The 16037-nt window shown below is 34.7% G+C and overlaps 1 protein-coding gene across 13 annotated transcripts in view; it reads left to right on the top strand.

The window, feature by feature from the left end:
* The window catches only part of LOC115220760 (thrombospondin type-1 domain-containing protein 7A), a 1292425-nt gene that overhangs the window by 1271070 nt on the left and 5318 nt on the right, over window positions 1-16037 (top strand). The gene's annotated exons all lie outside the window — the stretch shown is intronic.

Raw genomic sequence — 16037 nt, 5'->3', positions numbered from 1 at the left:
TTCTATTTGACTCAATAGGTCTCCTCAAGCACAGCAGGTCGCCCCACAATCCAAGGTAAGCAGCACAGGCCGTCCTGCGATCCAAGGTACTTTGAATGGGCTGGGGCTGGTTGTGTGAAGCTGGTGTAGGATATAGCCATGAACTCACTTTATTTGTCGGGTCTTCGCAGTCACAGCATATCTCCAGAGGTCTCGGTTTTTTGTCATTGCCTCTGCAAAGCCCAATGTTCGAAGGTCATGGTTGACCACCTCATCCCATGTCTTCCTGGGTCTACCTCTACTCCGGATTCCTTCAACTGTTTGGGAGTGGCACTTCTTCACACATCTCTCCTCATCCATCTGTAGTACATGACCATACCAGCACAAACATCTATCTTGCATGCCACATCCGATGATTCTTATATCCAACATTCTCAGCATCCACCCCACCTCCCACTAATTTGGTCACCTAGGTAGAAGAAGCTATCAACTACTTCTAATTTCTCCCCCTGGACTGTTACGGAATCTGTTTTCTGAGTATCTGTGGTGTCTATTGCCCCTGTGCATCTGCCGTACATGAAAGCTATCTTCTCGATTAATTTTCCTTTGATGTTGCTGCACCTTTTATGCGTCCATAGCTTACACTGGGTACATCTTATGGAGTTTCTACCTACACCTTTTCTACAGATCGAGCAGAGCCACCTACCTGAGGGTGTGTGTGAAGAGTTCGCCTTCCTACTTACTATAACTTTGGTCTTTGCTATATTGACTCTAAGGCCTTTTGATTCTAAACCTAGCTTCCACACCCAAAATTAATTTTCTAGTTCCGGTAGTGATTCTGCAATGAGGGCCAGGTCATCAGTATAGAGGAGCTCTCAGGGGCACTCTTCTTGAATTCCTCTGTTATTGCCTGGAGGACTATGATGAATAGAAGGGGACTGAGGGCTGAACCTTGGTGAACCCCTACTTCTGCTTAGAATTCTTCACTATACTCATTACCAATCCTAACCTCACTAACGGCCTCTCTGTATAGGCCTCTCTGTACAGCCCTTATTAACCATTCGTCAATCTCCAGTTTCTGCATCGCCCACCAGATAATGGATCAGGGGACCCTGTCAAAGGCTTTCTCCAAGTCCACAAAAGCTATGTAGAGGGGTTTATCTTTAGCTAAGTATTTCTCCTGCAGTTGTTGAACTGGGAATATGGCATCAGTGGTGATTCTACCCAGCACAAAACCGAACTGCATCTCATCAAAGCAGACTCTCTGCCTAATGATCCAGCAGCTTGATACCCCTGTAGTTATTTCTCTCTAGAGCATCACCTTTATCCTTGTAGCAGTTGACTATGGTGCTGCTATGCCAGTCATAAGGGTATGACTCCATCATGAACTACCTAGTTTACAATGCGGGTGACTAGGCCATAGCCCACACCACCAGATGTTTTAAGCATCTCAGCAGTGATTCCTGATGAGCCGGGGGCTTTTCCTGGCTTCATACCCTTAATTGCTTTATTAGAAATATTTACTAGTTTACTAGTTAGATATAGATTCCATTAAAAGTTGGTGGGTAATAATGGTCATAACTATGAGCATGGAGAATAACTAACGTTTGAGATAGCAAGGAAAGCTGTTCTATGCAGAGGCTCATACATCTCCACTCATCAACAGGAAAAGCTAGCAATACATTCAAAGCTTTCCGAGAAGTAAAGTTTATCTCTAGTTAAAACAAAAAATTATAATGCATAAATCAATACTGTTTCAGTGATAAGTGCCCCGATTGTTCAATCAGTGGAACCAACCATTCACTACATTGTCATCACACTGTTCAGTTGTGTCTGGGGAGAGTCATTTTCTTTTTGTGCCTTATAATGTAAACAGCCACCAGTAAAATTTCCAGTTTTTTCTTATTTTTATTTTTCTAAAATTTTCGTTGCATCTTGCAACCTTTTCAATAGTTTTGAATCTGTCCGTTATTTACACTGCGTTCCCTTTTTTATAAGACACAAAAAGAAAATGACTCTCCCCAGACACAACAGAATATGCTTCAACACACGAACTCATATAAAGAATCTTGTAAACCAAATCCAAAAACGAAATTTTCAGGATGATTACATGTTTTTCAAACACATGTACTGATTACATAATACTCAAGAAGAATCAGTGTGAAAATGTGGGAAAAGTCTCTAAATTACAGTGAGGAACCCATCCAATGAACTGCCCATCAGTTTTTGCTGCTCCAATTCCACACAAGGCGTTGGTCAATTTGAGGTTACAGCAGAAAATAATTGTACAAAATACCATACGGTGGGATTGAAGATTCAGAAGAGCTTCTCTCTCTCTCATTATAGTCTCTAGCACTACCTCTTTTCTTTTTACCTTCTCTGCCACTTTGTCAATGCAATCCATATTCTCACTTCTTTCAAACTCTCTATTTCATCATCTACATCACCTATTTATTATACTCATTGTTATGTTGTATTAAAGAAATAGCAACAACAGAGTAATGAAGACATTTTAGTCTTGCAGGGTATAAAGCAACATCACTAGTGTTGATACCACAATAAAATGTACCAATTGCCTCTGTAAAGTGGTTAGCAAATACGTGGAAATAGCAGAGGATCAAGAAGACTCAGTTTTGTTGAGAATGTGACAATTTCTCTAATGTTCCTCATCATTATTTTTCTTGAGAAGAATTTAAAAAAACTGACAATGATTATGAATACATATACTCTTTACTCTTTTACTTGTTTCAGTCATTTGACTGTGGCCATGCTGGAACACCGCCTTTAATCGAGCAACTCGACCCCAGGACTTATTCTTTTGTAAGCCCAGTACTTATTCTATCAGTCTCTTTTGCCGAACCGCTAAGTGACGGGGACATAAACACACCAGCATCAGTTGTCAAGCAATGCTAGGGGACAAACACAGACACACAAACACACACATGCATATATATATGTATATACATATATACGACGGGCTTCTTTCAGTTTCCGTCTATCAAATCCACTCACAAGGCTTTGGTCGGCCCGAGGCTATAGTAGAAGACACTTACCCAAGGTGCCACGCAGTGGGACTGAACCCGGAACCATGCGGTTGGTAGACAAGCTACTTACCACACAGCTACTCCTGCACTGGTGTCACATCAAAACATATATATGTGTGTGGAGGTGCAATGGCCCAGTGTTAGGGCAGCGGACTCGCGTTCATAGGATCACGGTTTTGATTCCCAGACCGGGCATTGTGAGTGTTTATTGAACGAAAACACCTAAAGCTCCATGAGGCTCCGGCAGGTGGGGGGGGAGGGTGATCCCTGCTATACTCTTTCGCCACGACTTTCTCTCATTCTTTGTTCTGTTGGCCTGCTTGCTTGGTCAGCGGAGTGGCATCATTTGAAGGCTAAATCAATGCAAAGCGCATTGTGACCAGCAGTGTAGCAACATCTGATAGCCTGGTCAGTCCTAGTGATCACGGCGATATATATATATATGCATAATACATATAAATAAGTACAAACAAGAAGAAAGAGCAAACTCAATATAAAAGTACAGTGAAATATTTGATTTCATGACAAGCAATTACATGTAATTTTTATTCAGTGTGACTTAATAAAATAAAGAAAATAACTCAGTATCACATATTTGGGACATGTGTGAATTGTAATTTTCTGAAGCATTATTTCTTAGACATAAAGGCTTTGAGGTTCACAACGCTTTACTAGAAAGGCTGGAGTGTGTTGTCAGTAAACTATGGGAAATGTAGAAATCTGGTACTTTTTGGGACAGAGATGTGTACGCATGTGTTTGATTTCCTCATCACCATTATATCATGTCCATTTTCCATGCTGGCATAAGTTGGACGGTTTGACAGGAGCTAACAAACTGGAATGCTGCACCAGGCTCTTGTCACCTGTTTTGGCATTCTCTCTGTGGCTGGGTACCATTCCCAATGCTATCCACTTTACAGAGTGTACCAGGTGCTTTTTATATAGCACCAACATGAATGCTTTTTTATGTGACTCTGATATGGGTGCCTTTATTTTTACATGGCCACAGCAAAACTGTTTTTTTACATGGTGATAGCACAGGTGCTTATTTTTTGATGTGACACCAGCACAGGTACAATTTTATGTGGTGCCAGCACATGTGCTTTTTTACGTGGTTAGCCCATCATAGTCATTTCTAACAAAGCAAATTCACTAATTATAGTTATTCAACAGTAAACCCATTTAATGTCAGATACTATCAACATAATTATTCATCCAGATACAGAAAATAATAAGATACCATGTTTGCTAGTCATATCTAGAACTTTATCTAGAAAAATTGCCATAAAATATTGCAAGGTAAATTCATAATCTAGATCATCATCATCATCATCATCATCATTTAGCGTCCGTTCTCCATGCTAGCATGGGTTGGACGGTTCAACTGGGATCTGTGAAGCTGGAAGGCTTCATCAGGCCCAGTCAGATCTGGCAGTGTTTCTACGGCTGGATGCCCTTCCTAACGTGAGTGTAGTGGGTGCTTTTTACGTGCCACCTGCACAGGTGCCAGACAGAGCTAGATAGATTATGAATTTAACTTGCAATATTTTATGGCAATTTTTAGACTTCACTAAAGCTTGCCAACAATCTGATGCCATGCAGCAGTTGTGTATAATTGAAAAGCTACTTTTATTCACATGCATGAAAACATTGGACAAACAAAATGAATTAATTTCTTTCCTTCCTACATAAGTGCTGATATCTTCTGAAATATCACGACAGCGTTCTTTCATTTTCAACAATCCAAAATATTTCAACAAATTTAAATCAATTCTGTTACATATCAGGCAGCCATCTAGACAACCATGCAAACACATACACATCACCACCATCATTTAACATTCATTGTCCATGCTGAAAAATGGTCTGGCAGTCTGATCAGAGCTGGAAGTCTGCACCAGACTCCAGTTTGTTTTGGCATGGTTTCTACAGCTGGATGACCTTCCTAACGCCAACCACTCCAAGAGTGTAATGGGTGCTTTTACATGCCACTGGCACAGGTGCCATTTGTGTGACACCAATATCTGCCATGACTGCAGTTCTACTTGGCTTGATGGCTCTTTTTCTCAAGTACAATAGAATGCCCAAGTCTCAGTCATTCGCCATTGTCTCCATGAGGCCCATTGCTTCCATGAGGCCCAACACCTCCATGAATATTTATCTGAAGAATTACAGGTCAGAGATTGTATACATGTTTTTTTCTTTATGTATACTTTTCTAATTCCTATTTTGCAATGAAACACATGTAACATGAAATTTAAAATATACCTAATTTTTCTAGTCCTTTGTATATGTGTGTGTGTATAAACACACAAATCTTTTATCTGTTTCAGTCATTCGACTGCAATCACCCTGGGGCACCACCTTCGAGAATTTTCAGTTGAATGAATTAGTTTTTTTTTAAGCCTGATACTCTATCAATTTTTTTTGCTGAAGCGTAAGTTACAGGAACATAAACAAACCAATACTGGTTATCGAATTGGGGGGGGGCAAACACACACACAATAGCTATCCTTCTGCTTCTGTCTACCAAATCCATTAACAAAGCTTTGGTTGGCTCAAGGCTGCAGGAGAAGATGCTTGCCCAAGCATCTGAAACTATGTCGTTGGGAAGCAATCTTCTAACCATACAGCCATGGCTATATATATACATACATACACACACATTTTGGTTAACATAGAAGAGAGAACTCAGTAACAGATGTGGAGTATATCTATTTGTAAAAATGTTGATTCACTGTCACTGCACAGAAATTCTTACTCAAAATGATCATTCAGACAACAACTAAAATGAATGCTAGCTTCAGCTGTGCCAGAAATCCCTAAATGATAATGCATAGATTTTCATTAGACAAAGAATTTTACATTTACATATTTTTGAATTCTCAAACATATTTATGTGACATGTAGCTCTGGAAAAAAACAAAATCTATTTATGTTGTATACAAATCTTGGATCAAAGATGAACCAGTGTTTCATTTACTGAATTCTTAAAAAGTTTTAAGGAATTATTCACTTCATTACAATTTGTTAGGTACTGTTTTCCCTTAAGAAAAACTTGTAGATAAGTATGCTATTATTCTAAGATTAGAAATAAAGGTTTCTTAGTTTGAATGTTGTCAGAGACACCGTATATATCCAGGAATAAGTCAATGACAATTGGAGATTAATTGAAACCATGAAAATTATGCAAAAATAAAAAGTAAAAAAAATGAATCTCTCATGATGAAGTTGAGAAGCTGAAAAATTATCTTTTGACTGACTAATCCCCAGCATTTAGATATTTAATCCTACAGATGTGCTCTTTGATTAATAATAGCTTAATTATCAATTAACTGTTAAAATTAGTCATTTTGCTTTTCTTTTTTCAAAGTAAACATACTGAATCAGTAGAAATGCTTGCTGTTCAGTTTATATAAGAAAGAAATAATTGTAGAAAGACTAGTAATTAAAGGTAAAATATAATTAACTGAATAATACTACTTAACTTTTCTGTTTGTCAAAATATGGCTCTGATTCTTCATTGAGAGTAAACTGATTAGGGCATCTTAATTACCGTTTAGTTGGCAGGGTCGATTAAACCAGCTATTTTACACATAATCGCTGTGTTTAATGAAACCCAATAGATACTAGAGATAAAGTTTTAGCAATGTACTGTATGTGACTTGAAGCTATACATTTTACAAATGTTTTGTTCTAAAAGTAAAATATTGATCACTTGCCAGCCAGACTATTACTTACATAAAACCACATCTATAATAAAAAATGTTTAATTAGCAAAATCACTCTTCCATTGTACAGATCACTTATATGATATTAATAAGCATGCTTTTGGTAAAAAGTGGATTCATTTTTTTTCTTTAACATGCTCCATTCATGTTTTATTTCTTTCATTTTGGTTGCATGATTAATTTGGGGAACATTTTTTTTTGTCTTTTTATTGTCACAGCTTTGACATTCTTGCATGCATTGCACCTATTTATAAATGGTAAGTAAGTCTATGCACTCGTTCATTCTTAAAGCTTAATATCATGTTTTCAAATGGTGAAATGAATTTATGCAATGTTTAACTAACTGAAAAACTAATTTCATTTGCTATGAATAATTCTTTTATTCAAAGTAAATCAGTTCCATTCTGCTAAATGACACACACAACTAACCAAATTTGATGATGTTAATGTTCTGTAGAACAAGTGGGGAATTGATTCAGCTAATAACAAATCTACAGCCAGCTGTAATGAGGTTTCAAGTCAACTTGTCACAGCGCTTCACCAAAACAGGCTTCATATATCTAATTAACAGGCAAAAAAATGGTCTTATGAATTTAGATGGTTTAGATATGATTCAGCCAAACATTAGTCCAGGCCATCTCTAACTTAATAGCACCACCTAATAGGATCTGTTAAATTATTTTTGAAGTCATGCTTTGTGGTGTCATGGCCCATTCGAGAAGTTGACTGCAATGGATCCAGGTTTAGATGGCTCATCTGGTATCGCTTGAAGATTTCAGATTTCAGTTGAAGATAAGATCTTTTTCTTCAGTTTGCTTTAGGATAATGTTAAATAGAGCAGGAGCTGTTGAGGAAAATTTTGTGGCAGTGAATCTGTGTGTTGTGAGCCTGAATTTTGCAGGGGGCAAATGGCACATAGCCCTTGTCTTGGATGAATTCTGAATAAAAAGTTAAGATCATTTGGGCAATGTTGGTAATATAGTCCCTGCATTTTGCAAATGTTACAACACTTACAGTTGTACTGGAGAGAATAAGGTTTTAATGTTTTAAGATAGTCCCAATAATCAAGAACATTTATGCTTTATAATAAAAGTTGCTCAAAAACTAATATAATTTCTAAAAATTACAGAGAAATTACACCAACATCAATATGAGGAAAATATCTATAACAAATTTTTTATTAATGTATTTATTTTTAAATATATTTTAAAAGCTTAGAAGTTTATAAAATTGAACAGAAATGGTTAACGGTAAAGCTAGTTTAATGAAAGCTTTGAAAGTAAAAAAGAAAAATAATGATAGTGAAGCTGAGACCTGAACAACCCCTTAATTTTGATTTTAATGTTTAGTATAGTGTTTATGATACTCAGTTTCCTGGATACAGATTTAAAATCTAGTTGATTGCAATTGTAATTTTCTAAACTATTAATAATCTCATCTCTAGAAATGAAAAGTATTTCAACATTCAGATTTATACATATTTTGATCAGTTATTCCTAATGACGATTAGAGTTTAAACTGACAGAAACAGAGTATAGATGTAAATATCCATAGACTTTTTCATTTTCAGAGATGAAGTAATTTCTTCAAATATTATAAACCATACAACTTCCAGGTATCAGAACAAGTCAGGTGCAAATGGGCCCATGCCTTCACATATAACTTATCTAAAAACTGAATATTGAAAGAAATAAGATTTTTAATGATTATTTCACTAATAATTATTTCAATAAAACACTAGTAGCAATAATTACATTCCAATAATATTGCTATATTTATAACTAGTAATAGAATTATTTTTGTTAATTCAAACTATTTCATCTTGGAATTATAACTAAATAGCATTGCAAACAAATATCATTGACATCAGTGTATTTCATTTCACTGGTATATTATCTATTTTATATCATTTACATCTGCTTCCAATATTATTTCATTTTTATGATGTTTACTTTTTAATGATTTCCTAGCACTTTTCTATTCATATTTCATTCACAAATTTCTGTTTCAGATATATCTCACCTACTCAATCTCAATCATATATATGTGTGTGTGCGTATACAGTAAAGTCAATTCCAAAATAAACTTAGTAATATGCTCAATAATTTCTCTTTAAATTTAATGAAAAATTGTATTTCAAAATTAACATTCAAGTATTTTCATATTTCTATATGTCTCTATAGTGAGAGTAATTTTTAGAAAAGTAGATTTTCAGAAAAATAGAGTACATTTTAACAATGGTCCATTTAGATCTGTATGAGTGTACTTGTGAATATAGGCAAATGCAAGCAAAATTACAATAAATAATCCTCAAAACAGTAAAGAATATCATGGAAAGGTAAAAATAATGAATCAAGTATTGCCCAGAGAAATTTATACTCTGTTGAAGTGAAAAATGATATATTTATGAATTTAAGGGAAAATTTGAAATATTAACCATTACATATCATTTACGTATATAATCAGTTTGAAATCATATTCTAGACTTTTATGGAGTATAAAATGTTTGAAGGTTATATTCTTGTTTGTAAAAGAACTTGGAAATATATGAAACAGATTAGGATTAAGAACTTAAATGGTGACCCCCTTTTTTTTTCTATCAGCTATCATCTTAGATATAAAAGTTCTATCTATACATACTGTATGATTCCAGTACTGTTGGAGTATCAGAAAAAAAATGCCTTTCAATACTTTTGCTCTGGTTTTGTGTTCTGAGTTCAAATATCATCAAAGTCAACTTTACTTTTCATCCTTCAGAGATTGATAAAATGAAGTAACAGTCAAATATACTGAGGTTGATTTAATTATGTAACAAAGCCCGCCTCTCCACAAATTTCAAGACTTGTGCTAACATTTGAAGCAGTTGTATTCTGAATATCTAGTTTACAAATATATTTTAATATATAAAGGGTAAGAAAATGAATTTTCTTTGCTATTGCAATTAAACAAGTTCCAAGCTCTGAAACGAAAGATTTGAAATAGACAGCCAACAATGAACAACACCGACAGCATCCAATTCTGATATTTAAGCATCAGTATAGTAATCTTACTTGTTACATTTATATGGTGACAGCTGTTGAGAACACTACATAGTAAAGAAGCATATTAAGTATTTGAGACTAAAAATTAACTATTCTCACAAACATCTCAAATACAGTCTACTTAGATATGAGTACTACAGCCTACACCTGCTTTCACTCTGCATTTTTGGCAGATGTTATACAAGCAGTAGTATTGGATTCACGAAAACCTTACAGAAGTGTGGAGTACCCATGCCAAAGATCCATAAGGATATCAAATGGGAAAACAAGTTTTGCATTATGGTTATGGAATTCCATATTACAATAAGATTTTCAGGATTAGGGCATTTCCATAAAATGGGGGTTTTCTGTAATGATTGTGGTGTAACTTACAGTTTACAGTTCAGCTTAAAATTTTCAGTTCAAGATTGAAGATAAGTTAAAGTCAAAATATTCAAAATAATTTTTTTCTCCACCATTCCATGAAGTGATTTTTATTACTTTCCTTCTTCCTACAGTGAAATGACAATCCTCAAAGTAAATCAGAAAAGCTCAGTTAAAATGCCATCATAATTCTTTGTTATATTATCAGAATTTATGCCAGTATTCTGAACAGTAGTAAGAACTTACAAGACCATCCAGAATAGGATGGATTTATCGTTTCTGAAGTGGGAATCTTATAAATGAAAGTGACTTTTAATTCCTTTCTGTCTGCATGCAGACTTGACTATAATTACTTGTGGAATAAAATATAAATAAATTTATTCATGGCTTCAAGTGAAATGAAGCATTTGATGTGATAGTATGAAATTGACTTTTATAGAGGAACAACTCTTAGAAGTCTTTCAGTTAATTTTCCTCTTGAAATCACACTGATTTAGTCATAAGAAATTTAATGTTTGAGACTTAAAAGAACATCCAGTCTTCAGCCAGCCATTCCAATTATAAAGGCTTTATCATACAAAATGTTACCCTGACTGCCATTAATTGCCCCATCTCAAAGTTTCATGCATTATCTCTAATTCTGATAAAAGTAAATGTAAGCAGGTATAGAAGCAAAATGAATCGGGTCAGTGATATGAAATATTTAACACTGTCTTTGCAATTATAATTTTACATGGTTAGTCTGTGTTCTACAAGATTCAACTATTTATTTATTTCCATATTATTCCAAGTTGAGAAATTCTTTAAACATAGAAATAAATTTCTGAATACATTAATATGGAAATATATTTTCTCTGCCTGATAAATTAGTATAACACAAAGTAAAGTTTCTGTTGTTTAATATTTGAGTAGTAACCAAATAAATATATTTTGACTCTACAAGTATTTTAATACTTTCCACTCTGCTTCAAAGACTCATTTTACTGTCAGACAACTTATTGGCACTAAATCCTGGTTAAGTGAATAAATTACAATGAGATTTGCTTTTCATTCCTCCAGATAAAAATATTTTTCTAGTGAACTTTTCTCAAAGCAGACATGGGTTGGATAAAACTTGTTGGAGTAACATCTTACAGCCAGATGATGTCCCTCCAAACACCAACCCACATTTTGTTTTCATGTAAGGTACTTTTTATTCCAAAGACAAATCTGTGTAGATTGAAGCCACATATCTACAGCATGTTGTGAAGGATATAAACACATCACCACTTCCCAAGTAAATCAATGTGAGGACACATACATAAACACCCATACATCAAACAGGCTTCCATAAAGTTTCTGCCTACCAAATTCACTTCAAGACCTTGGTCAGCCTAAGACAATGATGCCTGCCCAAGGTGCTACAGTTGAAGCAAAACCACAAAGTTGTAAAGCAAAATTCTTAGCCTCACAGCTATGCTTGCATCTATTTGAAACATTGTTATATGATTCCTAATAGATTATCTTTCATTAAAATCTACTTTTCATAGGAATCTAAAGAATTCACAGGAATTATATCCGTGTTTTGTATTCACTTGTAATAAGCAAGTGGGTCACTTGAAAATTAAAATGTTTTGCGATGAATACCACTCAGTGCTCATGCCAGATGTGAGCCATCAACTACTGAGGTGAGAGATTAGGTGTTCTACACCTCAGAATATTAACATAACGAAATGAAATAAAATTTCTTTTGAAAAGAACAATCTATTAGCAAATCTCTTATTAAAAGAAGCAAGTATTTTAATATCAGTTAAAGGTCAATATGATGAGGAATTCTTTTAGGGAAGAAAACACTACACACATTTTATGTTTCTCAAAGTTAGGAAACAAATACCAATAATTTAATTCCGTGAAAAAATTATTAAGAGATGAAAGAAACACACTTCTAAGTAGTTTTATTTGCTTGCAAACGATTTATACTTGCATATATATATTGTACTGAAATTTCCTCCTATGAAAAACTACTGAGCAAACAACTGTATACAATCTATTTTTTAATTTCAACCAAAATTAGAAGACTTTAATATGAAGAAAGATGTATTTGAATATTTATTTTGTAGTCTGCTGAATTAATATTGAGTTTGAAATAGAATTTTATTAGTAAGGAGATGGATGTTTAGATATTTGCTCTGGAACTCCCAGAATTGTTGTTTTGCTTCCTATCAAATTGAATGAGTAACAAGACAAATGTAAAATGTTTTATGTACACTAAAATGATTGCTCTTCCAACACAGTGAATGGGTTATATTGGCAGAGTCAAATATCATTAAATAACTGAGTTACTGCAATATACTGTGCAGTAAATGTCAAAATCTATGAAAATAATGAATTTCAGTAATGTTGATGCTATTTGCATGAAATCAAAGAACCTAATTCCTATGGACCAATATAAAATGTTGTAAAAGGAGGGATGTTCAAATATTATCAGGAATGGTACTTTCATGACATAACTATATTATATGATCAGATATGAGATAAATGAGGTAAAAAAAAAAAAAAGAAATGTCAGAAGGTGAAAACTGTAATTTTCAAATAATTTCACAGAGACAAAAGGTAAAATTCACAAAATTCTACATTTGTTTTGCTTTGAATTGAACAATTCAAGGAGGTCAATGACTTCTTGTATCTTCAGCCTTATTCTACTGACTGTAAGGAAGACTTCCTGTCATGCAAAAGACTAGCATGATGTGTTTGTAACAAGATCGAAAATATCTAGCAATTAAGTATCTTGAGGTCAAAATGGCAAGCCTTCTTGAGGGCCTGTGTACATTGCATTCTTCTCTACGAATCTAAACCACAGTCTATAAAAGAAGAAGCTTCAAGACCACATTGAATGTACATGGAGGTTCAAATCATCTTATGACATGAGTAAATGACCAAAGAGAATATCTATGTCTACTATTTTTACTCATACAGGGTTGGCTTCACTTCAGTGCTGAGCCAAAAACTCTATCAAATATTACATTTTAGAGACTTCTGCACTATAACAGAATATAAAGACTCCTCTGATACAATGACGTTGTTATTGGCAGAGATGCACAACATGAAACTGAAGACCAGGCAAAGCCAATGGCGAGGGACAGAGATCCCTGATGAAGCACAGTGAAATGTATCTCAGTTGAGACCACTTGAAAGAAATTCTTCAATTTCCAAGTTTAATGAGAAATTTTAATCAGTTGTAAGAGTCTTCCTCAAATGCAGAGAATGGTACAGTGCCATGTCTGCTGCTTGATTTATTGTTCACAAAACTAATTATTACATTTCTAATTATAGTTATTGTAAGATTATGATTTAATTGTTGGAGCAAAATTTAAACTGGTGCCAATATTTACAAGTCAATGAACATATATTAAGATATTTAATATTGACCACTAAGGAAAATAAATTGAACTGCTAAAAGTTACTTCTTAATTATTATAAATTGTTTCCACACCAATATTTTAATCAAAACATTAAGCAGCATATAGTTTTTCACATAATTATAAAAGTGAACAGTTTTTAAATTAATTACCATATAAAAATAATTAGAATTGGTCATACACTTGCTCCTTTCATCCACCTATTCTGCTCTTTCTTCTGACATTGCTTACTCTCTCTCTGAATCTCCTCTTTGGTCACTTGAATAAATGCCCTACATTATTCAACATCTTCATCTACACATTCTCATTTCTAGCCTTTCCTATTTCTTTACTACTCACAAGGGACTAAACACAGAGGCGACAAACAAGGACAGACAAACGGATTAAGCCGATTACATTGACCCCAGTGCGTAACTGGTACTTAATTTATCGACCCTGAAAGGATGAAAGGCAAAGTCAACCTCAGTGGAATTTGAATTCAGAACATAGCAGCAGACGAAATACGGCTACGCATTTCGCCCAGCGTGCTAACGTTTCTGCCAGCTCACCACCTTTTCTAGCCTTTCCACCATCATCCCTTTCTCCACCGCACATTCCCTCTAGAGGGATTGGTGAGCAACACAATCCTTCTAGTGCCATGAGAATATTCTGTGAAGTGGTCATAGGAAGGGTATCCAAACATAGTAACTAAGCTAAATTACTTGTACAAGCACCAGTTTATCAGAGTAGCAACCCCAATAACAAATTACTTGAGCAGTGATGTCCCATCCAAGCCATGCCAGCATGGAAAGCTGGTGTAAAAGAACTATAAAGATGAAATGGATTTAAAAATTTAATAAGGAAGTTAGCAACATTATGAATGGGACTTGAACCCATAACATGAAAGAACAAAAACTAAGTACATTGAGAGACATTTAAGTTTGTGATATTACAATCTCAGTCTACTCAATAGGAAAAAATTAATGGTGCACTAAAATATTTTTGTCTTTAATTACAGGAACTAAGTAAATAAAAACCAGTTTCTATTTTAACCTCAAAAATGTTCTATTCTACTTGTAGCTGAGTTGGTCAGCGTTTTAGAAAATCATGAGAAATAGTTACAAGTTACAGAGAAAGAACCCACTTTGATTTTATGTTCAGCATCATTCCTTGTGCTGTTTCAGCACTAACAATAAATTGAAGTGACATTGAATATATTATTCTCAATTTATTTCTAGTTTGATGAATTCGAATAAATTAGATATACTAAATAGTACAAAAGGAAATATTTCAGCTAGCTCAGTACACAACACTTTCAAGCTATGTTTCAGTGTTTAGCATTTATAATCTCATATTGGTTCACAAACATAGTAGTATATATTAATTGCCTCAGGTTTTACAGTTAGTTAAGTAATCAACTTTATTTGAATGTATCCCACATGTGATCAAGAGATTTGCAGTTGACCATGTCAACCAACCAGCTGAAGAATCAGTGATAATGTGAAGAACCACATTACCAGTACTCAACTATTTAGCATCTTCATCATCATCATTGTATGTCCATTTTCCAACATTGGCATGAGTTGAACAGAGCATTACAATCCAAGACTTGTTAAAAGTTATAAGCTTCCTAGACAGGTCAAGGATCACATTTGTACATTACATTTTTGGCATGGATTCTACAGCCATTACCTCCTTATCACCAACCACTTTACAGAGGGTACAGGTTACATTTGTGGCATCATCACTAGAGGGATTGCCATCAAGACTAGAGAATGTCCTTATGTTGTTTCTAGTTGCTCATTCACCAGAAACAGAAAGGTCTCCTAGTCACTATTCCCAAGCAAGGCTGAAGACATTCTCCTATTTCCTGTGCTGCTTTTGTCCCTTTCTTACCCTCACTAGAAAAAGCTACAATAATCAAAAGTGCACCATTGTCATTCCAAATCTCTTCTCAATCCTCACTCTTTTGCAATCCTCACATTACTGGTCCTCACGTCACAGAACGCATACACACCACTTGGTTTCTGCTTCTTCTCCAGATAAGTAAACTTACAGCAGCTCAATAATACTGTTCTTCGCTTCCCTACTTTCTTCCAATCCTTGTTGGCCATCTGATCAGCTTTTATGGTTGTATCTATTGTAATATTCCATCACCATGGCAACTTCCATATGGGTGAAACTTGTCACATCTCTAGTCTGTTGCCTACAACAGTTTATCTCAGAGAAGCCTCCAGTTCCTCACTATGCAGTAAGTTCCTCTCTCCTCCTTTCTTCCATACAACTTTTCTGAACATATGTCAGGTAAAACAGTCTTTCAGTTTCCCAGTCTTCCTTCTCTAGATTGTCATATGTCTCTCGGTCAGTCTAGCTATTATCCTTAAATCACTGACCACTAGTCTGTGTTGTGTGATATAAATTTATCACTCAGTGGTGGAGTTTATTAAATTGTAAAGATGTACCTTGAACAAAATCTGCAAGACAAAATCGATTCTATATCTA

The sequence above is a fragment of the Octopus sinensis genome, linkage group LG17 (genome assembly GCF_006345805.1).
Source record: "Octopus sinensis linkage group LG17, ASM634580v1, whole genome shotgun sequence".
Taxonomy (NCBI): Eukaryota; Metazoa; Mollusca; class Cephalopoda; order Octopoda; family Octopodidae; genus Octopus; species Octopus sinensis.
This window is presented reverse-complemented; position numbering and strand designations above follow the sequence as displayed.